The sequence below is a fragment of the Eleutherodactylus coqui genome, chromosome 2 (genome assembly GCF_035609145.1).
Source record: "Eleutherodactylus coqui strain aEleCoq1 chromosome 2, aEleCoq1.hap1, whole genome shotgun sequence".
NCBI classification, from domain to species: Eukaryota; Metazoa; Chordata; class Amphibia; order Anura; family Eleutherodactylidae; genus Eleutherodactylus; species Eleutherodactylus coqui.
Window position 1 is genome coordinate 273,848,937 of NC_089838.1, and position 23,092 is coordinate 273,872,028.

Sequence of the window (23,092 nt, forward strand, 5' to 3'; positions counted from 1 at the left end):
ACTCGGCGAACAATATAGCTATTCTGCATAAGCAAACAGCTGTATTGTTCTCTGCACTTACAGCTTGCGTCCTGCTGTGAACTACCAGTGGGACACGAGCTGAAAAAATCTTACTAGTGCTGCCGACTGTGATAGCCTGCACGGCTGATAAACGTTCATCACTCAACTCAAGAAAACTAGAATTGAGCAAGGAACAAATCGTGCACGAAAACTGCACGATGTCCGTGCATTTAGACGCAACGGTTATCCCTCAAAAGACGGCTTTGAGCGAAGTTTGAGCGATAAACATAAATGGGCCTTTAGTTACAGAAGTTATACCTTGTTGAAATGTGTTTTTTAATGGAATTGAGATGTTTTTGTCAACAATGCTGTGATCAAGAAGCTTTAGAGCTTTGCAATGTATGTGCTGTGGGGGCATAAAGTTATTTGTGGATACATTTTATCATGAGGTTTTAACAAATATATAAATTAAAGGGGTTGTCTCGCGGCAGCAAGTGGGGTTATACACTTCTGTATGGCCATATTAATGCACTTTGTAATATACATCGTGCATTAAATAAGAGCCATACAGAAGTTATTCACTTACCCACTCCGTTGCTGGCGTCCCCGTCTCCATGGATCCGTCTGATTTCGGTGTCTTCTTGCTTCTTTAGACGCGCTTGCGCAGTCCGGTCTTCTGCTGTGTGCTCGCGCTGGAGAGCTGGTCTGCGCGTCATCATCATAGCTCCGCCCTGTCACGTGGTGCCGATCAACCAATTAGGTGGCTGTAATCGGCAGTGGAACGCAAGACATCCACGGTGCACCATGGGAGAAGACCCGCGGTGCACCATGGGAGAAAACCGCGGTGCATCATTGGGAAAGGACCGGCGGCCATCTTTAAAGAAGAAATTTTAAAAGTTCACGAAACGAGGTACTGGTAAGTAGAAACGCTCTTTTATAACGCTTTCCAAGGGTAGTGTACTATGTTTGCTTTAGCAGGGGGACTGGGAGGAGAAAAAAATTTGATTTCTGCCGCGGGACAACCCCTTTAAGGAGAAGATTCTTTTAGATGCTGGCCCAGTAATTTTTATTTCTGGATTATTTGCCATTGTCTACAAGCCGAGTGTATTCCCGCAGCAAATAGGACCAGAACACAGTATGAACCAATTTCTTGTTTGAACAAGCAAACGAGCAAATGACATTAGAGTTCGCTCAGGCGTATTTGTACAGGCAGACACATCATTGGCTCGTTCAAACGAGAATCGTTCAGTCATTCATATTCGCTGTATAAGTGAATAAGAATGACTGAACGATTGGTATTTAAACTATAGTAGGTCAGAGCCAAAAGACCCCATGCAGTCCAGAAGAAGTTAGAAGCAGTGGCAGCATAAACCGGAGTAAATATTTAAAAAGCAACCTTTTTATTTCTCCATAGTCTTTATAAAATGGTAGGCTACGTTTCGGCACATAACGAAGCAACGATGATTTTAATTCTGTATAAAATGAATGAAAAGTGAACAATGTATGGTTCATCGGTCGATCATTGGCTCGCGTTTACACTGAACGATTATTATTCACTTTCGCTTGTTTGAACAATCGTTCCGTAAAAAAGGGCCTCAACACCTATACGTAGATAATGCAAGATTCACCATTTACAATAGGTGATCAGCTGTAACTATCTACTCCCTCTCCCTGCAGAATGATTTCTGCACAGGTCACCGAGCATATCTAGATCAGTCTGCCATATGAGTCAATGGTCATCTTCTGCCCATTGTGTGAATGCCCATGAAGCTGCTGTAAAGCATATCACTAACAGCTAAAATGGACAAATACGCTCGCTGCTACTGAGATAAAAATGTTTTTGGAATGTTTAAATTTCACGGTATTGCGTGCGGGTAAAACAAAAAAAAGCACCAAGGTAGGACCTGCCCTATCTTTTCTCGCATTGAGAAAAAAAAAGGTGCGAGAAAGATAGGACAAGTCCTATCTTTTCTCACACATAGTATTAACGCATGATTTTCACAGCCACAAAAATGGCCGTCTGAAGAAGCCCTAAATGCTGTTAATTGTAGCTGAGGAAAGATGGTCGCCCCCATAATCATGTATATGTAAGAAGGTAACTCAATCTTACTAAATATCTTTGTCTGCTGTGACATGTGGTTCAACGGATTCTTTTATGGATATAGATCATAGAGAGAACTAAAGAGAAAGCAGGGCCCCCTGGGGGTGTTCTCTGGGGTCCTGTGCTCAAGGACCAGAGTCCAGGGAAAGGCTGTGTGTGTGCAGCGAGCTGCATAAGAAGGAAGGAGGCTGCGTGTAGAACAGCTTAGGAGGCTGCAGAGGGACTGTGTGCTGGATAAAGTAAAGCAATCACATTATAGAACGGTGTGTGTTGATTAACCCTGCCTGAACTATAGTTGTCTCCATAGTGTAACCACAAAGGTTACAACCAGAGAGATCACTGCTGAAACCACTATAGGGAGGGACGCACCATTTCACAGTTTATCAGCTAGGAGATACCAAAGAACTTCAGGAATCTCCTCACCTATATCACCATATAGAGTACTCCTAGAGGTCGTAAGTGAGGTTGGACTTCAGTAAATGCCAAGTGTACACAGATGCGTAAAGACTGCCAATCACATATTATCATTCAGGGAAAGAGACTGAACCTTCTCTGTTTACAGTACAGACTTTTCTTCAGGGGATCTTTAGCAACTTCATACTTTTCGCTTAAGGGCTATCTTCCAGACAAACGTCCATTTACTACAGACTATGTGCAGCAAGCCGCCATTGTTCACATATTTACCATTTATTCCTTGGTTGAAATGCAGGAAGAACATTGTGGCTACAAGCAATTAAGCTGTCAGGACAGTGTCCGGGATATGGGGTTCCCTGAGATATCCCGCAACCCCTGTCCCTGCCTACTTGCCCCCCTGGGCTAACCCCCAGGGCGACAACTGGGCGACGGTCCCTACCCTCACTAGGGAAGCGGGACACGGAAGACAAACAGACACTGAGACAAACAACGGTAGAATGGTCAGACAATCCGGGTCGGCAACAAGAGGGTACGCAGTACGGAGGGGTCAGGCAAAAACGTAGTCAAGTCCAAAAGCAGGTGTCAGGAAAGCCGAGGTCACAAGAGCAGTCAGGATAAACGCGGGTGCAGCTGGAGAACCAAACTAACACTGGCAAGGCCTGAGAGGAAAACACACCTATAAAATGCTGTCAGCGCTCCCGCCCCAGAAGCTGATTGGGGCGGGGAGCCTGACAGCAGCAGGGCTAATCAGGGCGGTGCTGGGGACACGCCCCCAGTCTATCTGCACAGACAGTTACTAGGGAAGCCAGCCTGGTAGTCAGGACACTAGAAGCACCAGCTGCCTCCCTAGCAACCCGGCGGCGACCAGTCTTACAGCGGCCCGGGGAGATCACAAGAACCGGGGTACCTCTGCGCCGCGCTCCTGTACCCCGGGTGGCCGGACCGGTGGTGCGGGCACGGCGGCCCCGAGAGTTGCTGGTTCTGACAGTACCCCCCCTTCTACGGGGGGACACCGGACCCCCATGGCCAGGTGCGGGCTTAAGCGGGAAAGCCCTGTGGAATGCCTGGACTAGGCGTGGCGCATGAACGTCCCTGGCAGGGACCCACGTCCTATCCTCAGGGCCAAATCCTCTCCAGTGGACCAGGTACTGCAGCCCACCTCTAACCCGTCGGGCATCCACAAGCCTTTCTACTTCATACTCCAGTTCCCCCTGTACCAGAGAGGGAGGAGGCGGGTTCTGGGTGGGGAGAACTGGAGTCACATACTTCTTAAGCAAGTTCTTGTGAAAAACCTTGTGGACCTTCCAGGGGTCAGGAAGTGCCAACTTATATGACACCGGGTTGATAACCTGAGAAACCGTAAATGGGCCAATGAACCGAGGAGCAAGTTTCAGGGAGGGAACCTTAAGTCTCAGATTCTTGGATGATAATAAAACCTGCTCCCCGACCACAAAAGGTGCGGAGATAGTACGTCTTTTATTTGCGTATTTACGCAGTTTCTCTTGGGAACCCTGAAGGTTCTTACGAACCTGGGCCCAAACTGTGCACAGTTCTTCAGCGGATATGTCGGCGGCCGGATTGTTCGAGACCAAAGGAGTAGAAAGCGAGAACCGGGGATGGAACCCATAGTTACAAAAAAAAGGTGACAGTTGGGTCGACGAGTTACCATGGTTGTTAATAGCAAATTCGGCGAGAGGTAAGTAGTTGGCCCACTGATGCTGGTTATCAGAGACAAACAGTCGCAGATACTGGATGAGTTCTTGGTTCATCCGTTCCGTTTGTCCGTTACTCTCGGGATGGAAAGCGGAGGAAAAGGACAAATTAACGTTTAGATTTTTACAGAAGGCTCGCCAGAAGCGAGCGACGAACTGAACCCCTCTATCAGACACAATATCCTCGGGGATCCCATGTAACCGAACAATCTCCTTGATGAACATCTCAGACAAAAGTTTGGCGTTAGGCAACTTGCCAAGTGGAACAAAATGAGACATTTTGGAGAAACGGTCAACTATTACCCAAATGACCGTATTCCCCAGCGAGGATGGCAGATCAGTAATAAAATCCATGGACAAATGGGACCATGGCCTGGACGGAATGGGCAAGGGCAGAAGAGGCCCCTCAGGACGTCTCCTGAGGTTCTTCCCCCTTGCGCAAACCGGGCACGCGGACACAAATACCCGTACATCCTTGGCCATGTGCGGCCACCAATAGAGTCTGGCCGCTAACTCCAGAGTACCCCTGATGCCGGGGTGTCCAGCTAGGACTGAAGCATGTGTCTCCTCTAACACTTTCAATCTCAGTGACAACGGGACAAATAATTTGCCTTCCGGAAGGGCTTCAGGAGCAGATTGTTGAGCGGCGTGAATGAGGGGTGAAAGGTCGGAGGAGACAGCAGCGAGGACCACCCCAGGGGAGAGAATGCTCTCAGGTTCCGGCTCGGAAGGTTCCGGAGAACCAAAACTCCTAGACAGGGCATCAGCCTTGACATTCTTAGAACCGGGTCTATAGGTAACAACAAAATTGAACCGAGAGAAAAACAAGGCCCAGCGGGCTTGCCGAGCATTTAACCTCTTAGCGGAATCTAGATAAGTGAGGTTTTTATGGTCAGTGAGCACCGTGATCTGGTGATGGGCTCCTTCCAAAAAATGCCTCCACTCTTCGAAAGCCCACTTAATCGCCAGCAATTCCCGGTTGCCTATATCATAGTTCCGTTCGGTGGACGAAAACTTCCTAGAAAAATAGGCACACGGTCTAAGGTTGGTGAGAGTGGAGGGACCTTGGGACAGTACCGCTCCCACACCAAACTCAGAGGCATCTACCTCCACCACAAAAGGGCTGGATAGATCCGGTTGTACTAGGACAGGTGCAGAAGAGAACGCCGCCTTTAGGGTATTGAAGGCCCTCAGAGCCTCAGAAGACCAGGTCCTCACATCTGCCCCCTTTCTGGTGAGGTCCGTTAGAGGTTTAGCCACCACGGAGAAGTCTTTAATGAATTTGCGATAGTAGTTGGCGAAGCCGAGGAAGCGTTGAAGGGCTTTCAACGACCCTGGCTGGGCCCACTCCGTGATGGCCTTCACCTTTTCAGGATCCATCTGGAAGTCGCATGGCGTGATGATATACCCCAAAAATGATATCTTTTGTACCCCGAAAACACATTTCTCGAGTTTAGCAAACAGCTTGTTATGTCTGAGTCGAGCTAGCACAGTCTGAACGTGAGTATGGTGACTCGGCAGGTCGGAGGAAAAAATCAAAATGTCGTCTAGATATATAACCACGAACACCCCCATGATATCCTGAAACACTGAGTTCATGTACCCCTGAAAAATGGCGGGGGCGTTACACAATCCAAAAGGCATCACTAGGTATTCAAAATGCCCAAGGGGCGTATTGAAGGCGGTTTTCCACTCATCCCCCTCCCGAATGCGGATGAGGTTGTATGCTCCCCTGAGATCAAGTTTAGAAAACCATCGGGCACCAGCGACCTGGTTGAGGAGGTCAGGAATGAGTGGAAGAGCATACTGGTTTCGGACTGTGATTTTATTTAGCTCTCTATAGTCAATACAGGGCCGGAGACCCCCATCCTTCTTCTCAACGAAGAAAAACCCGGCACCCACCGGGGATTCTGAGGGCCGGATGTGCCCCTTGGCCAGGCTGTCCTGGATGTAGTCCCTCATGGATTCTCTCTCTGGAACCGTAACGTTATAAATGCGGCCCTTAGGAAGTTTGGCCCCAGGAATCAAGTCTATTTTACAGTCCCATTCCCTATGGGGGGGCAGAGCTTCAGATAAATGTTTGGAGAACACGTCAGAAAACTCGGAAAGGTATTCTGGTAGGGGGCTCCCCTCGCAGGTGGAGATTCCCACCTTCACCGCACAAAGGTGGTTGGCACAGCGGGGACCCCACTTTACCAGTTCCAACGTGTCCCAATTTACTACCGGGTTGTGCTCCCGGAGCCAGGGGAGGCCTAGGACGACGTCCACAGACAAATCTCTCATCACTAGAAAGGTGCAGGTTTCCACGTGTAAGGCTCCTATAGTAAACCTTACTTCAGGGGTAACCAGATTAACCACCCCTGCTTGCAAAGGAGTGGAGTCCACTCCTGAAACCAGAATCGGAGTCTCTAAACGTAACAACACCCCGGACAGTTGAGCAACGAAATTAAAGTTAACGAAATTAGCTGCAGCCCCAGAATCAACAAAGGCTTGCCCAGTACGGTGGAAAGCATGAAATTCTAGGGTGCAAGGCACTAACATTTTGGACAACACAGGGAGTACCTTGGCTCCTAGACAGTTCCCCCGACAACTGCCTAGGAGCGGGAGTTCCTCCTGCCGTGGCTTCTTAGCGCAGGTAGCAATGCGGTGACCCGGCTCCCCACAGTAGAAGCAGAGATTCTTCTTCAGGCGGTGTTCCCGTCGTTGCTTGGGGTTCACGGCTCCCAGCTCCATGGCCTCGGTGGTGGGAGGGTAAAAGGTCGGGTCAGTCGAAGAAGTAGACGTGGGGAGTGGGGTGGTCCGAGCGGCGTGTCTGGCCCTCAAACGTCGGTCGGCTCGAATAGCCAGCGACATGGCTTGCTCCAGGGTTCTAGGCTCTGGGTGGGCCACAAGTAGGTCTTTGAGACCCTCAGACAGACCGGTCAAAAATAAGTCTTTTAGGGCGGCATCGTTCCACCGGGATTCCGTACAATGTTGACGGAATTGGGAACAGTAGTCCTCCGCCATCTTACAACCCTGGCGCAGGGCCAGAAGTTTGGAGACTGCGTAGCCCGCCCGGTCGGGTTCGTCATAAATTTGACCCAGGGCGGAAAAAAAGGCGTCAAGGGATAGTCGGGCTGGAGAGCCAGCTGGTAGCGAGAAAGCCCAATTTTGGGGCTCTCCCCTCAGGCGGGTAATTACGATTCCCACTTTCTGGTATTCAGTACCAGAGGAGTGGGGGCGGAGATCAAAGTAGAGCTTGCAGCTCTCTCTAAATGCAAAAAACTGATCTCTCTCTCCGGAGAAGCAATCCGGAAGCGTGGCTCGAGGTTCTGACATCGTACCTGGAGCGGACGAGGGCTGCATGGGACCTGCAGCTGGCACTTGTTCCCGTGGCTGCAAGCGGGCTGTTAGGTCCTGGGCAAGGGTCGTAAGGACCTGGACCTGGTTCGCTACAGCCGCCACGGCCTCCATCGAGGGGCTCAAAGTTGCCGGGCGGATGCAAGGGTCTGACCTTAGTTCGGCCAGTGTTACTGTCAGGACAGTGTCCGGGATATGGGGTTCCCTGAGATATCCCGCAACCCCTGTCCCTGCCTACTTGCCCCCCTGGGCTAACCCCCAGGGCGACAACTGGGCGACGGTCCCTACCCTCACTAGGGAAGCGGGACACGGAAGACAAACAGACACTGAGACAAACAACGGTAGAATGGTCAGACAATCCGGGTCGGCAACAAGAGGGTACGCAGTACGGAGGGGTCAGGCAAAAACGTAGTCAAGTCCAAAAGCAGGTGTCAGGAAAGCCGAGGTCACAAGAGCAGTCAGGATAAACGCGGGTGCAGCTGGAGAACCAAACTAACACTGGCAAGGCCTGAGAGGAAAACACACCTATAAAATGCTGTCAGCGCTCCCGCCCCAGAAGCTGATTGGGGCGGGGAGCCTGACAGCAGCAGGGCTAATCAGGGCGGTGCTGGGGACACGCCCCCAGTCTATCTGCACAGACAGTTACTAGGGAAGCCAGCCTGGTAGTCAGGACACTAGAAGCACCAGCTGCCTCCCTAGCAACCCGGCGGCGACCAGTCTTACAGCGGCCCGGGGAGATCACAAGAACCGGGGTACCTCTGCGCCGCGCTCCTGTACCCCGGGTGGCCGGACCGGTGGTGCGGGCACGGCGGCCCCGAGAGTTGCTGGTTCTGACATAAGCCACTTAACGGAAGTAATCCTATTTGTGCCATAAGTTAGCAATAATTAGGATCCAGAATCAGAACTGCATCCGTTATGTGATTTTTCTCATCATCTGAATATATTAAACCATTTTCCTTCCATAGCTACCTATTACAATAAAAGTTTCTATATTTTTGTACCCTGTTCGCATTGTATCCTGGAACCGGTGTCGCCTACTACTTCCAATGACATGTAGACAACAGAATTGAGAAAGATTCTATAATCAGAAAATAAAAAACAATTAGAAAAATGGAAAAGGTTTCTTTACCTGGTTTTAATTAATAGAAATACGTTTGTGGCGATATTGTCCTTTTACGGGCCTTTTACACAGCAAGATAAATTGGAAGGATGACGCAATCAGCGGTGAACTAGAGATCATATATTGTTCACATGGCATACATTTACACTGAGCAATAAAATTGGGTAGTTTTGGTTGCTCTTTGGACCATAACCGCACCTCTAGTCCGCCCTTCTGCCGCTGCTTTCTAGTCAGCAAATTTTTAAGACGCCCATTTATACCATAAGATTTGCAACGGACGATCAATGATTTTTAGGTCGACATGAAAGATCCAATCAGCAATAATCTAACAATTTATTGTAACAAGGCCTTTAGTTTCCTTGCTCTGGTAAATCTCAATGATGCATCACCCAATGTACATGGTATGGATGTAGCATCATTTATATTACTGTGCTTTTCATTTGTTAGATACCTGATGAAGGAGCCTCTGAGCTCTGAAGGCTCACAAACATAACTTTTCTGGTTAGCTATTAAAGGTGTCACTTCTATAATACTTTGTCTGTTTTATACAAGAGTATTTAACACCACATTGATTATATAGTGCTAACAGATTCCACATCGAAATCATCCAGACATATGACACGTGCATTGAGTATTACAGGCGTTGCGCTAAGATGTACAACCCCTTCCAAAATGCAGGGTCTGGGGTGAACATCTGATCGCCCTGGATGCCGGCTACATATTGCCCTTGCAGCGGCTGCCACAGGGCCAATGTAATATTATAGAACAGCCATTCACATGAATGGCAGTCCTGTAACACCATGGGCAGCAGAAGGTCCACCAGAACCGGAGCTGCTCTTACTAAGTGTCTCTCCGTTCTGGGTTATAGAAGGGTCTCCCAAACATGGCACCCCTGTGAGGGTCATATACCTTAAAAGGATATATGAACAGGGATTGCGATCTTGACACAACCCCTTTAATGATAAATAGAGCTCACAATTCAATTTCTATACTGCATGTGGACACACAAAGTATCCAACAAATTAACCTATCTAGATGAAGTACTTACAGGAAACCTACATAAAATATAGGGCAAGACTACCTACAGACTTGGTCCTGGATTGGATTCAGAATCTCAGTGTTGTAGGGCATTAAAGGGATTTTCCAGTTAAAAACTATTGACGACCAATCCTCTGGATAGCTCATCAATAGGTGATCGCCAGGGACCCAACGCTCAGGAAACCGCAGCGATCAGCTGGTATGGTGCCAGTTGTCAGCTTGGCAATACACAGGGGTTGGAGTGGAAGCTGCCGATGCTTGTAACTTCAAACACCGCTCATTGATTTCAGTCAGAGTTGCACCTGCAGTTACAAGTGCCGGCCACTACACAGGGGTTGGAACAGCAGCTTCTGCTCTGACCCATGTGTATTGCGATGATGATCAGCCGGGATCCCAAGCGGTGGACCCCAGACGATCGACTATTGATGACCTATCCTGAGGATAGGCCAGCAGTAGTATTTTGCCTGGAAAACCCCTTTCAAGTTAACAACCATCATTAGTGGTAAACACCAAAGAACTATTGAGTTCTCGATACGGAGAGGTGATTAAACCACCACCAGACACCTCTTGTCTCTTTCAGAAGAAATGGACTGGGCATGTTGCAGTGCAACAGCTCGATCCTCCTTTACCCCAACATTTCCAGGGTGAGAGGTCCCCATACACCACTGACTGGACCCACCAAGATTGGCAAGTTCGGCCCACATTCATCTGATATGTATGGTCACTGCAAAACTTTGCTGGGGCATCAAAACTACAGTAATTAATAAGCTGTTTGTTATAAGTCTGTAAATCTTTTTACCAAAGGCCACAGTGCACCAAAGATGCAAATTTATTACTTCAGCGGGTGATATTAAAATTTCAGCTGTAGTACCTTTTTTTTTAGCATTTTTTCTCTACAACTCCATAACAAGGAATCAGCTCTTCCCTTATATAACAGTTATTACAAACCTGGTATCATTTTGCCTTCTTAAATCCAATATTAATCCTGATTTGGACCAAGAACCGTAAATGTACAGCGGTCCTGGGCTTTAAACCTGTATCATTGTAACTGTTCCTCATAGGTTTAATGGTCCTACAGTTTATCAGAAGCAGGTCGGGTGATGCACTGTCAGAGATGGCCGGGGACCTGGAGGAGGCGACAGAAGGAATTTTTAACTGCTTCTGTCTTCCTTTTTCCAGCCTACATTGTGCTCACTGACCGCTATGAAGGGAATAGTAGAAGCGGCAGTCCTGTTTCCTCTATTCGACACGTTGATCAGAAGATCGCCAGCAACCCTTGGCATGGCAGAAGATCGCCAGCAACCCTTGGCTGCTGATTATTAGCAGACTCAGGTCAGCTCCGCCAGTGGCTAAAGTCACCATAGCGCAGGCTTTCCCAAAGTGTGCCAGGGGCTCCGACCAAGGGTCGACGGGCTATACTGAGCACATGAATGTCCAGGACCTGTGGTCGGCATAGCAACATGGATCACATGAGCAACATGTTTATTTACATAGTACAGTCTGTCTGGAGACTGCTACAGCGGTGAGTAGAGAGGGGACCAATGGCAGATTGTGATTGGGGCGACAGCCCCAGGCCCGAGACTCCGAAGAGGCCCACGGACATCCCAATCACCACTATTGTAATATGCTAGACCTCCAGCTTCTGGTAGAGGAAGGGGTTAAGCAATTTCCTATTCTAACAAACTTTCATCTCTGCTGCCTGCAATCTCACTCCTGTGCAGCACAGACAGGGAAGGCTGTGTGTAGTAAGTAATTTAACCCCTTCCTCTCCCTACATCTGAAGAGCATAGCAGCAATAGGGGACCCTATAACTACTGGGGTGGCAATGGGAAACCCAATTCTACTGGGGCAGCAATGGGGACCCTAATACTACTAGGGTAGCAATAGGGGACCCTAATCGTACTAAGGGGCAATCGGGGACCCTATTACTACTGGGGCAGCAATGGGGGACACTATTACTACTGGGGACAATATAGAGTATGCTATTTCTACTGGGGCTGAAATAGGGGGCACTGTTACTACTAGGGCTGTAATAGGTAAGACACTGTTACTACTGGGGCTGCAATAGGGAAGACACTGTTACTACTGGGGCAGCAATAGGGGTCGCTTTTACTACTGGGGCCAATACAGATAACATTATTACTACTGGGGCTATATAGGGGGTCACTATTACTACTGGGGCCACCAATATAGGGGGTTACTATTACTACTGAGACCACCAATATAGGGGGTCACTATTACTACATAGGGAGGATTTGCTGTGGAATTTACAGTATCAGCAAAGTGGATGAGATTTTGAAAATCTCATCCGTACGTTGGGGAAAAAATTTGCACAAAACCTGTACTGATATTGTGGTGTGGGATTTAATTCCGCAGTATGTCAATTTTAAATATAATGTATATCAATAGCCCATACAGCGCTCCAGCGTTCCTCCCTGTTTTTTTGTTTTTTTTAACGGCCCTGTCTTTTTTATAACGATGGGAGGTAAAATCACATGTTGTGATAAGCCACGCCCCTAACCCTTCCCTTGACCACACTTTCTGTCCTGCTTTGGGGCTCCACAAGAAACTTTTGCTACAAATGGCCATAGGGAAATGTTTTCCCCTGTAATTAAGTATTTTATGGATACCCCAGTTATAGTGGAAAACTGCAAAATAATAAAAAAGTCACTGTGAACGTCCTCAGAGGTCTTATATGATGTCATGGTGGACATACTGGTTAAAAAGTATATACAAAAACAGGCAAAAATAATTACAGGATAAAATACAAATATTTAAAAACAACTGCCCATGCCAATGTAAACTATCACCAGAGCTGCCCTGTAGTCCGAGACTGTACAAGTTATTTATCAAAATGTTCAAAACAAAATGTTCAACCAAGTACTGCAATGCATGAAGAACTATAAGTGAAAAAATGAAATTTCAGTAAAAAGGGTATTAAAAAAAACAGCCCTAAATATCATTAAAAAAAAGAATACAGTAAAAATAATTTTGGTAGCCAAGAAAAAAGAGCCATGAAACCACCACAAGCATGAAATGAATACATAAAAGTCTCCGGTCCTTTAGGACTAAAACACTCTAGCCATTAAGGGGGTTAAAGCAGCCATAATACAAAGGTGATTTTCATTTAAAAAAAAATGTTTTGCAAATGAGTTTGTAAAAGACTTCTTAGAAAAGTTTACATGATGGTAAATACTCTTGTCGAAAAAAAAGCTAAAAGTATGATACGGCACCGCAATAGTTTTGCTGCACAAATGTTTGCAAAAGTTTTATAAAACTTTTTACAAAAATGAAGCTGCACAAAAGAGCAAATCTACAACCAAACCAAAGCAGTCTATGAACTGAGTTCATGGAATCAAATAAAAAGTTGGTAGATTTTGTGATACAGTTTTCAGTTCTAGAAAATGGTGGAGTAGTGTCTGCAAAGAGACCGTCTAGATAGGTGATCTACATAGACATATCCAAGATCCAGAAGATTATATCGAAGATTAATTAAGTGTTGGACATGCAATCCTATTTTAGCATTTTTTCAATATATATATATATATATATTAGTATATATATCTAATGTTATCATTTTCTTTATGAGGTAACATTTTAGTGTCTTCTATGTCACTGTTAAATTAGTATGATAATTTATTGCATAAAGTGTGAAATATAGATAGATAGAATATAATGTGTTAACGCACATTACCTTGAAGTCTTGAACACGGAACATGGCGGTAAATATGGACAGCATTATCGGATGTGAGCTGCAGCTACTGAGCCTCGTACCTCTGCGGCCATGTAGGCTCACCCTATACTTAGGTTCCCAGGTCTTACCTCCAGGTGGTGACTGCATGCTGCCCCTCTGTCCTCTTCTCTAATGATTGAAGTTTCTGCACTTCAGTTACACAGCTTAGTGAGCAGATTACAGAAGGTTTCAAGTACTTTACCATAGACAGAGGCTTTCAGAGAGTGAGGTCACAAAATCCTGTTTCCAAAGGTGATATGACCCTGGCGTTACTCAATGCAGTTCTGTATGTTGTCTATGCAATTTAATGAGGAATATCTTAATGACTTGCGTCACCTTTATTCTACATTATGTGGCTTTTGACACTGATTTTTGCAAATATAGGTTGTATATAAGTAAGAGTTGAGTTGGTATTTTAGAGCTGAGTTTCAACAATTCAACTAATATCTAACTATCTTCAAACATGAACCAGGAATTTACAGGACTAATCAAAAACTTATGCTAAACACCCTTATTTCTTAAAGCAAACCCCTTTTGTTGATAAGACTAATCCTTACTTTTCAAGGATGCATACAAAGCAAGATTGGATACTCAAGGCTAGAGTTAGATTATTTCGCTAGTTTTTTTCACTACTTGGGATGCATACAGGAACATAGACATATTTTATGTATTTAAAGGGTTGTGCCAAGAACCCTGATCAAATGTCCTTTTAGAGCATGTGAATGTCATAGAGCAAGGTCCCCGTTTGAACCCTTTCTATGATCCTGAACGGAGAGTTACTCAGTAAGAGCGGCTCACGTTCTGGCAGACCTTCGGTTACACTGGTATTGTGAATGACCAGTCAGTAATACCTCATTTCTGCTGTAGAGAATATGTAAAGATGTCCCCCTTCAAAATCAGATGTTTTCTGGGGGTGCCAACAGCTGGACCCAGGGTGATCAGCTAATTGCCCTAGGCCCCTCATTCTAGAAGGGGTTGTGCATCTTTAAGGTTATGGTCCTATTGCCTTTTTGCTTTTCATTCTTCTGTTCTGTCATAGGAACAGAAAAATAGAAAGCTAGATACGTCCTATGATGGAACCAAACGTGCTAGAAAGAACCCCATTGAACATAATGGGTCCATATAGCTTTGTCATGACCTCCAGAATTTTCCTGAATGCATCTGCGCTGGTGGCTCTGAACAGAGCCTCCAATGTAGATATGAACAGACCCTAGCGGTGAGTGGAATACAAAAATGGGGGCAGTGAATCTGAACAGATACTTTGTGACGCTGTTACTCTCCACATAACAGAGCTCCACCCCTAATTGACTTTGTCTTTCTAAACTTATTTTATATCTAAATGGGAGATGGTAGAACGCCTCTGCAGCCCCAACTATTAGAAGGTAGCTTCCATATAGGTCAATGCCCGACCTTCTAACAAGCCGTGCAACATGAATAAGTATATAAACCAAGGATATCCTTAGACATGATGCAAGGTCTGTTAGAAGGTCGGGCATTGGCCTTCCCGCCTCCACACCATGATGCCTTCTGTATCTCCATTTTGCTGGAGATACGGGAGAGAACGTGGTACTCTGATTCATCTCTTTTGAGAGTGTCCTGTATTGGCCGACTTCTGGTCGGAGGTCTGGTGCATTACATCCAAATTTACAAATTTCCTATTGCCTAAATCTTCATAGTTGTTTTTGCTGCACTTAAGTGACATTCCAATATCCACCTATAAGTGCTTTATGGTGTGTCATCTGGTGAATGCAGCTCGGGCATGTATACCGAAGCTTTGGCATGAGTCAGGGCCACCTCGGCTCTCTTTATGGTTTAATATGATACAGGAAATCAGAGAGATGAAAAACCTTAAGGCGTCTCTTAAAGGAACACAAGAAAATGTCTGAAAACGTGGTTTTATTGGAACAAATTCCAAAACTCTCCTGAATATAGATATTTACTTTGTGCCTAATAGGCATATATAACTGTTAGTCCTCTTGGCTACCTACCGGTATTTTATTTCTCTGTCCCTGTACACCCCTAACCTTTTACCTTAATTCTCCTTTGCTCCTCCCCTATATCCCCCCACCCCTCCACGGTTCCTGATTTAGGTTACTGTTAAAGAAGAAAATATTGGCATGCCTGCAAATAGTGTTTTCATGTTGATTCATGGATATACCGCATATTTTACTCCAATGTCGTGACATGATAAGTGCTAATTGTCTGGACATGCGTGCCACTCCATTGATACCAAATTGCAAATGTTTCTGTTAAGTGAAAATTACGAATAAAGAATTTATAAAAAAAAGAAGGTTGGGCATTGAGTTACATGGAAGCTACCTTCTAATAGGTGGCGCTGAAGAGGCATTGCACCATCTCCAATTTACATACCAAATTATCCAAAGCAGCATTGTATAGTCTGTATGCCTACTTGGTGCTCTCCACAATTAGATACAGCGCCCCTCCTGGTCTACTAATGTTATGTGCTTACTTTGCGCTATATGTTTATCTTCTATGTCATATTGTTATGGACTTCGATATTGTTCTTGACACCTTTATTTATACAATTCTTGAATCCACTGGATTACACGGCAATACCATAAAATCAGTGTACCATCATGAAAATTATAGTCATCCCAGCCGTTCCATAATAAATTAAATGTTGAAAAGATGGCTCACTGTAGACTCTCCCCTTGCAGTCTGTGTATATATTATGTATCGCAAGCAAATGAAAAGATTTCCAGGGTCAGATGTAATTGGTAGAAAATTATCGTCCTTTATTCAACCGAACATCCAAACATAGGAATGCACAGCCTGCCTGGTTTACACGTTTTTACTGTAGTCATAACCTCTCCTCGATCATATATTTGGGGCAAAAGGTTATATTAAAACCAGCTAGATGAATAAGCTATATAAAAAACAACAAAACAAATCAAAAGGAATATTGGAAAATAAGAAGCTGCCAATGGGATGTTGGCTACCTAGAGCAAAAAGCCAATAAGACTCCCTATTTATAACCATCTCAATTACTCTACTACATTTCCGGAGTTCTGCAGCATATTATGGACATTGCAGAGTCAATGTACCATAGGTGTAAAAGGATATCTCCATATTGTACTCTTAGAGGTCCGCAACATAACACAGACATCGTAGACTAATGCACTGTAGGGGCAAAAGTCTGCACAGAATGCAGACTCTGGGCCTTTGGCCAACAGGGCCTGGTGGCCACTTGGCTCTTGGCTGTTCGCCAGTATGGAGGCATGACTTTTACACATGGCAGTCTCTCTCTTAGGCCTCCTTCCCACGAACGGATTTCCGCCACGTAATTCGCGGCAAAAATCCGCTGCGTTGTCCGCAGCTATTAGATTCTATTGAACCTAATAGCTCAGGGCACACGGTGCGGAATTCCACCGCGGAATTCCGCACCGTGAAATCTCCCATCCTCACCCGCGGCATGCTCTATTTGCCGCGGGTGTACGCGCTGACGGCTTCCATTACAGTCAATGGAAGCCGTCCGTTCACGCTATCTCCCGCTGTAACACAGCGGAAGATAGCGTGAAAACGCTTTCCCGCCTACCACCGCCGCGTCACATGACGCGGTGGGCGTGTCATGTGACACGGCGGCGGTGGGCAGGGAAGCGTCATGTGGGAGCGAAGAAGCCGGATCTGCTGGTAAGTATGGGGTCTCTGGGGGGCGCCGTGACGGGCTTCGCGGCGGAGCCCGTCACGCTCGTGTGCAGCCGGCCTTAGGCCGCCTGTACACAAACAGATTGGATTCCACATGTGGGAGCCCGCAGCGGAATCCGACCCTGACAGCAGCTTTTATCTGTACTGCGGATAGCTGCGTCGAGCGCTGTCAGACATGCGCAGTACAGATTTTCTAAATGAAATGCTTATTTTTCCCATGCCGTCACTAGGCGATGATGTGGAATCTGCAACATTTAAACAATGTCAATTGCAAAAGGGCCACGGGTCGGACGGCTTCCATTGACTTTAATGAATGCCGTCTGTGCGGAATCCACACTAAAATGGAACATGCTGCGATTTTGATTCCGTGAGTGTGCAGGAAGAAGAGCTTTTACATAGCATGTAATGAACAGTATTTGCAAATCCGTTCATGAGCCGGCGGCCTTACTTAGGATCACTCCCTGGAGGAGAGGCAGCCCCCTGCAGCCTCTGCCATTTCACAACTGCTGTCCTATGTGGGATGCATTGGCAGCTGGCACCATTTCTCCACACTTTCTAACCGGCCTCTGCCACTTCTGCTGTTTGGCTCCACTGCTGCCTCTCATGATGCTCTCTTTCTCTTTCAACTTGTGGTGTCTCACAGGCCCAAGATGGCCCCTGGCCCTTCTTCCACTAAGTCCTTATCTGGAAACTTCCCAATGTGCATATTTTCCAATAGCTCCACTCACTTCTATCAGCAGTGCTGGAGCTCGCTCTCCTCTTGTGGCCGAATTTAATAGTGCAGTCTGAATCACTGTAGGTCAGCCCATTGTGCCGCAGAGTGGCAAAGCCGCTATCATAAGTAAGAGGGGAGCAGGGCACTGCTCGGCCCTCTCACATACCAATATTGCATCAGTTTCTTCAGAATATATGTCACTTTGGAAATCACATGTTCAGTTGTTGGATCATGGCAACTTGAGAGTTGTGATTGCATTCACTTATATTAGTGAAGCAGTGCAGCAGTGCAGCGAACACAGTTGTTACATGTGCGTGCACTGATTTTTTAATGCACATTGCCAGGAAACAAAGACAGACGGATGGCACACGGACATAAAAAAAATGCACATACGCAACAATAAGCCATGCAACATGTACATACGCACACTGTGAAATCAGTAATTGCATATATCTGTGAATGAGCCCTAACTGAAAAGTTTCTCTTCTCCATTTTTGAGTGTAATGCTCCTGACCATCAGTCAAAGTTGCATGTGGCTCACAAGGTACAAGAGGCTGGAGAGCGCTGCTGTAGGAGGAGCTGTTATATGTCATGCATAGTCTGACAAAGGTCTTCACAGAGTACTGTATGTACTGTTTGAACTGCTGATATATTGCCTGATATCATCACCCTGTGACATTGTTTCCTACACACGTAAACCCAAGTGAGATATATACTCCCTGTTTATTGTATAGCCCTGTGTTCTCCTTCTTCAAGGGAATATGTCCCTATCTCTTATTGTCCTCTCTGAGGACAGTCATTGCTAACACTGATTGATAAAAAAAAAATCAAGCACCTTGACGAATTTGTGAGAATTGAATGAAACTTTCTAGGAGTGATTGTAACATTGATATGTGATTACAATGTAGGAGCAAAAAGAGAATTTATTGCAGAAAACATGAGGGGAAGTTCTAGCACCCCGTTGTACCACCTCTAGATACAAGATGTGATACAGTTGGGCATTGAGGCTCTACTACGCTGTTGTACCACCTCTAGCTTGGATACAAGATGTGATACAGTTGGGCATGGAGGCTCTAGTACCCTTTTGTACCGCCTTTAGCTTGGATACAAAATCTGATACAGGGGGGGGGGGGGGGGGTGCATGGAGGCTCTAGCACTCTGTTGTACTGCCTTTAGTTTGGATACAAGATATGATATGGGCAGGCATGGAGGCTCTAGTACCCTGTTTTGCCACCTCTAGCTTGGATACAAGATGTGATACAGGTGGGCATGGAGGCTCTAGTACCCTGTTGTATGCCTCTAGCTTGGATACAAGATGTAATATGGGTGGTCATAGAGGCTCTAGTACCCTGTTGTACGGCCTTTAGCTTGAATACAAGATGTGATACAGGCAAGCATGGAAGCTCTAGTACCCTGTTTTGCCACCTCTAGCTAGGATACAAGATGTGATACAGGCGGACATGGAGGCTCTAGTACCCTGTTGTACCGCCTCTAGCTTGGATGCAGGATGTGATACAGGCAGGCATGGAGGCTCTAGTACCTTGTGTGGCCGCCTCTAGCTTGGATGCAAGATGTGATACGAGTGGGTATGGAGGCATACAGGCTCCTTATGGTATCTTCTGGCATATCAGTTGATATTTGCTGTAACTAAGCCTCTAGAGTGTGGGAACTCGTAGGCTGTCGAAGCTGGCATCCCAGATGGTCCCATACATGTTCTATTGGTGACATATCTGGTCACTGGTCAGGCCACGGAAGTGTGGCAATGTTGTGGAGACATTCCTGTGACCCCCTTGTGTGTGCGGCCGAACATTATCCTGCTGGGAAATGCCTCTTGAAAGCTGCCATGAGAGGAACACATGTGGCTGCAGGATGTCCTGAACATATCGCAAAAAGATGGTGACAGATTCGCTTTCAGTCTTCCTGCAAGGCCCTTGCCTCTCTGCATTATTAAGCTGATGGCCCATCCACCTCAGTTGCGAAAGGTGAAAAGTGGGCCAGACTTGAAGCAGAGGTGAATGTGTGCAACACAATGTAATAACTAAACAAAACTACAAGTTTATTACCAAATAGGGCACGACTACAAAATCAACACCACACTGACATCATTATGCTTGAAGGACAATATTTGGGAGCAGGTGTAGTAATATGGAGAATGAAACAAACAGAGAACTGCAGTTAGCAACAGGATGGGGGGGGGGGGGCGTTATGTCATGGGAAAGGGAGGTGCTAAAGATCTTTGGTTTGCCAACTCTACAGACACAAATTGTGGCTGGAATAAGTCATCGTGTCGGTCTGGACCAGATGGAAAAGTCAGAAAAAATTAATAACTTGAATTAGAAAAGATGTTATCTGGGAGTAATTGGATTTAACAGTATTCTAAACGCTTACACAGTCTGAAGAGCAAGTGTGGACAGTAGAATCAGTGTTAGACTGGGCCAGAAGGGGGGTGAATATGCTGACTGGGACGATCACCTAGTGGACATTCATCGCCACAACTCCAAAATAGAACCTGCACTGATAATGCCAGCCCTAATGTAACAGCGTGGAGGGCTTGATGCTCACCAATACACTGAAGATAAATGGCTCTGCTGCTCAAACAGTGAAGAGGACCTTTAGAGAGGTCATATGACTTACTTAGTCCACAGCAACAAAATAAGAGTGAATAAAGAGGAGCTTTAGTTCCATTCCTAGATGTCATCACTGCTGAGCGGAGTGAGGAGGTTGAGCGCCGTCCACTAATGTGACTCTGCAGTGGTGGCCATCTTGGAAAAGGGCATAGGTCCCAAAGAATATAAAACGCAGAGTGAAACAGCAGTTTAGGTAGACAGTATGACACAGCAGCAGAATGTGTTCCCATGTTGGGGACTGGTCTAGGGCTGAGTGACCAGGAGCCTTGAGTGTCCAAGGGCACTACAGAAGGCCTGCAGATGAAGGAAGGGCCTGTTATAGGGGCTGCTACAGCAGATGGAAAGGTGGTCACGGAGAATGCAGGAGTGACCAGGCCATTGGGTCCGAGGACCCCTCTGCACATGCGAAAGAGAAATTGTCACTCCTCAGCATTTCCAAGGTGGCGGTGTTGAAGTTAGAATACTGCTAGACCATCAACGTGAAAGCCAAGGCTAAAGACCAAGTGTTGCGGAGAAGGCCCATATATGTAAAGTAGAATCGTGAGTGTACACATTCTCCGGGGCTCTGTTATGTAATAAATTACTGGCCAGGGTAGGGGTTTTGAGTGTACTGGGACTTCCCTTAAGGGTCAATGTTGTGACTGTACGGAGTTAAATATGGCACCATAGACAGTGCAAGGCTGTGCAAAGTGAAGTATGGGAAGGCTTAATGTGATATGTTATGATGACTTAATGTGATGTTAGTATTACATTTATTATGGCGCAGCAAAGCACCCGGTGTTAGGAACATGGCACATTTTGGCATTCTCTGTGCCATTGTGATTATGCCACGGATAGCAATAACCAGATGAGGTTTCCGTGTATGTACTATAGTGTTCCAATGGTTACTTACGGGAAATGTGGGCTTATGTGTAAACCAAAGAAAGTCACAAGAAGCTTACATTTTAGGGAATGATTTCGTTGCATGGTGATGAAATGTTGGCAGGGACGTGTGATGTCTAGCAACTGCCAGGAAGAGTGAAAGAGTCTTGTATGCAGATTTATCTGAACCATTTGGAAGGGTGTTGCAAAAATTGGTATAGATCAGGCATATATGAAGAAGGGCCAAAGTCACATGTGCCCTGCAGCTGCAACTTGGAGAGCTTGAGCGGTGAGGTAATGGCAAAGGTTATGCCAGATAGTGTAAACTATATTTGGTTACTATTGCTTAAAGAGTTTGGGACCGAAACATAATGTATTAGGCCTTAGTCACACGAGTGTTTTTTCGCGCGATTTGCGGATCAATGACGGATGCGCATCCGCAAATAGCGTGACCGATGCCCAAAAATCGCCCGAAAATCTGCTCCTAGCCGCGTTTCATTAGAAACGGCCCGGAGCTGTCCAGCGCATTGCATTCAATGGAGCCGGCAATACAGCCGGCTCCATTGAAAGCAATGCGCTGCGGGCGAGCGCGGGCTGAATTGTCGGGAAGGGCTTAAATATATAAGCCCTTCCCTGCAATTCATCCAGAAATGTGTTAAAATAAAAAAAATATATATATACTTACCTTGTCCTGGCAGCCGGAGATCAGCGCGGCCGGCCGGCAGTGGGTGTGAAGGGGGTGTGACTCAGACCTGCCCCTCATTGGCTCAGCCTGAGCCAATCAGAGGCAGGTCTCACTCATACCCATTCATGAATTCAGCCCATTGCTTTCAATGGAGCCGGCTGTATTGCCGGCTCCATTGAATTCAATGGGCAAACATCGTTCTTCTCTGCCACAGCTGTTACAGCTGTGGCAGAGAAGAATGATTTGTCTTCTATATGTTCTCAATGGGGTCGGCGCTGCTGCCGCCGGCCCCATTGAGCGCATATAGAGAAGAGAACAGGAATCGCAGATCGCAGATAGGTGCGATCTGCGATTTCTGTTCTATAATTTATCGGACGAGCGCATAAAAAGCGCTCATGTGTCCGATACCATTGCAAAGCAATGGTTTTATAAAATCGCCGGCCGCATGCGCATGCGCAAATCTCGCGAAAAGTCGCCCGTCTGACTGAGGCCTTAATGTAACGTTTAAGTGCACAAACCCTCCTATGGAGCGACAGCAAGTAAAGAATATTTTTTCAGTAAAGTTTTTTGATATAATGAGCTGCCGCTGTCTCCATCTGTCACCAGCTCCATCACCTATCATCCACCTATTTCAACTTAGCATTGTTGAAACCAGTGGCAGGCACAGTGCAGCAGGAAAAAATACCCCCAGGGACTGTGCATGGACTTTGTTAGGTTGCCGAGGACGGCAACCAAAAAGTAGGGCAGAAAGTAACAGAGTGAAGGAATTAACACTCACCTCTCCACTGAAGATAAGTGGCTCTGCTGCCAGAAAAGTGAAAAGGACCTTCAGAGAGGTCAAATGTCTTTATTCAAGCTGATTCTGTTGCTGTAAACCGAGAGTACCTTTGGCATGCCCCACTCCTCTCTTGGAAAGGGGCATAGGTGCCTGAAGACTATAAAAAGCAGAGTGACACAGCAGTTTAGGGAGAGAGTATAAAAGAGCAGAGAGGAACAGCAGCAAAAATCAGCTCTTGAAGTGGCGGAGGCCAAGTTTCAATGCTGGGGAGTGTTCAGGGATTGAATGTCCAAGGGCACTGCG

General features: G+C 46.3%; 1 protein-coding gene across 1 annotated transcript in view; it reads right to left on the minus strand.

The window, feature by feature from the left end:
* SLC4A5 (solute carrier family 4 member 5) overlaps positions 1–23,092 on the minus strand; it is a 111,126-nt gene that overhangs the window by 87,050 nt on the left and 984 nt on the right. The window lies entirely within an intron of this gene.